Source organism: Dama dama, chromosome 28 (genome assembly GCF_033118175.1).
Source record: "Dama dama isolate Ldn47 chromosome 28, ASM3311817v1, whole genome shotgun sequence".
Lineage (NCBI taxonomy): Eukaryota > Metazoa > Chordata > Mammalia > Artiodactyla > Cervidae > Dama > Dama dama.
The window spans coordinates 35483586-35486690 of NC_083708.1; positions in this window are offsets into that span (position 1 = coordinate 35483586).

Here is a 3105-nt window from a genome sequence, read left to right on the forward strand (position 1 = left end):
CTGAAAGCTGCCAAAGCTTCAAAAATAAATACGAACTCTCAGAGCTCCCTCTTTAAGATAAAACTGCATCAGCCTGCTCAAAAATGATCAAATTACATAGTGTTGCTATTACTAACATAAACATATGGCTCCGATTTCCATCCAGAGAAGTTAATGCTAAATTGGGTCCTTGCTAACATCAGATACCCTGTCTTATGCTTAAATATAATGCAGAAAACCTTGGAAAGAGGTATCAACCAAAAAAAGAGAGAGAAAGAGATGGATTTTTCACAATCATGGTTGCTTATCCAGTGGAAGATATTTGAAGGAGTTTTGTTCACATTGACAGTGCCTAATAAATTACAATGGATTCCTTTTTGATTGTACTAAGTGTTGATTTGCTCCATGAATTGTTCATCCTGTCCAGTAATTTGATGGTGAACTTTTCTAAATAAATAGCCCTTTCCCCGTCAGTGTTGATATATACTTTTCTCAAGCTACAGCCTTGGTAATCATCTGTACCATTTCAATTAGCAGTGATGTTGTTTTCTCAGCATGGAATAGGCATGACACCAGCACACACTGACAGTCCAGCTTCCCACTCACTGTTCAGTGACTCTGAAAAGAGAGTCTTGTGTCTGAATGTCAGTCACTCTCCTTTAAGGGGTGAATGAAATCAAATATAAGGAACATAGCATCAGATTTCCCTATGCCTCAACTCCCAGCTAACCATCAGAATAAACTGTGTTAATACCACACTCCAGATAATCACACATTATCATTAATTTTATTATAACTCTTCCCAGAGCACTATATAGTTCATACAGTTTTTTTTTGTTGTTTTTTTTTATTAGTTGGAGGCTAATTACTTCACAACATTTCAGTGGGTTTTGTCATACATTGATATGAATCAGCCATGGATTTACACGTATTCCCCATCCCGATCCCCGCTCCCACCTCCTTCTCCACCCGATTCCTCTGGGTCTTCCCAGTGCACCAGGCCGGAGCACTTGTCTCATGCATCCCACCTGGGCTGGTGATCTGTTTCACCATAGATAGTATACATGCTGTTCTTTTGAAATTATACCAGTATGTCAAAGTATGCCCCACTGGAACACTGATATTTCAAAAACTCAGCCTAGGTGTTCCATCAGTAAAATAGGAAAATGGCATTCTTTTCCTGAACTCACAGAAATTTTTTAAAGTAAGGAATAGAAATTTTTCAGTGACAATCTTTTATAGTCCAAATTTGTCCCCAGCTTTGGTGCTGCTACCGACAGTGTATATCAGAGTTGATTATAAGATTCTATTTGACTTGAGCTGACTTTTATAATTTGTTGTTTTTAGCTCAGGAAGCAAGTATTTCTTCATCACACACAGGAAAAAAAGTGCTGCAATTTCCAGTTGTTAAATAACTGAGAATTGTTTTAAACCTGGGAGCCTCATCGCAGAGATCTAAAACAGGAGACTTGGCCTAGAAGGATGTTTTTAGAGGCAGGTTTCATTTCAGTAAAAAAAAAAAGAGAGAGAGAGAGAGAGAGAGAGAGAAACAGCCAGAGCCACTGCTGATTGAACTAGGTAGAAATAAAAATCCTATGACTTAAGAGCACATTTCCACTGGAGGCTTCAAACCTCCATGTTTAAGAAAATGCTTCCTGTTGTCATCAAACTGGCAACCAACCTCTCGGGACATCTACAGCTCATTACAATAGATCTACTAGGATTCTCTTTAATAAGTTATTCCTTTTATATTATGAAAACTTTGCATTTCTTCTGGAGGCTTGGTGGCACCATACAGTTTTGTAAAACAATTCAAACTGCAAAGAGGAAAAAAACTGTTTAAACAATGGTGAAGTCTCTGCTGGATTATAAAGTTAAAACTACATCATTTTGGAAGCCAGGGAATTCCAATTATAATTGTACAAACGGGAACAAGAGTCCCAAGGGAGTGAGAGAGACCAGAGAACAGAGAGAAAAAGAGACATGCAAACCCTTAGACAGACATCAAATTCCTGAAAATCATCTTACAAAACCCCTCAGCTGCTGAAGGCACTAATTTTTTTCTACTCATTGCACTGTAGTATAGAAAAAAATCTAAGACATCGGAGTCTTTAGCTAATCTATGATAAAACAAATCATGTAAACCCATCATAAACCCCTCTGATCTTAGATTTGGTACCTTTTATGGTGATGGACCAGTTTGCCAGAATGCTAAAACTGATGGAGCCTCATGAGAGCACTGCTTGGGGTCCTGCCCTTGGAATGAGGGCCCTCCTGGAGGACAAGCTCCAGGACCAGTGGAGGACTCCTGGGATGCTACTAAGGGAAGGTAAGAGCCAAGGACAAGTGCAGCCCAAGTTTCAACCCTGCCAGTAAGATTGTGCTCTGTCCAATTAGCAGCCTACTAAATTGGATTGCTTTCATAAGCCTAATTTGAGAATTTTCCAGGAATGGAGAATTTCAAATGATCATAAGTACTGTCTTCCTGCTGAAACCATTTGTACTCTTTTTGCACACTCAGCAGCCATGTTCTACTTAGGAGAACCGACTATAGTCTTAAGCAAAAAAGAAAACTTTGCTGAGAACATTCTCCCTAAAAATAACTAAATACAGCAGAAATCTTAGCAATTTGGGCTAGCAAGGTGAAATTATAGGATATTTTAAAGCAAATTCATGGTACTTCCCCAAAGTGCCAAACTATACTAACAATGCATTGATAAATAAATATCTAATGGCACTTGATTTACAAATAAAAGCCTCTTAATTGGCATATTTTTTTTCCTAACTTGGTGTTACTTCCAAGTATTTCAAAAGTCTGTTCTCTTAAGTATTGTAGGTTACTCAGGCCTCCTATCATCTGTTTATCAATTTTTATAACAAGCCTTTCTTTTACAGCTAGTGCAAGGATGAAATTTACACCAAAAAAAAAAAAAAGATCATTTGTTAAAGTCCTAATAAATGACGCCTTATGACACATCTTACAAAAACAATTTCCTTATGTTTTATTCTTTTAAAGATTTCTTTCCAATTACATTTTATCGTGGCTTTAAGGAATAAGAGTGCTATTTCATGGTGATTAGGAGTGGATTGGGGCAGAGAAAAGGCAGAACTGAACTGAGAGCAATA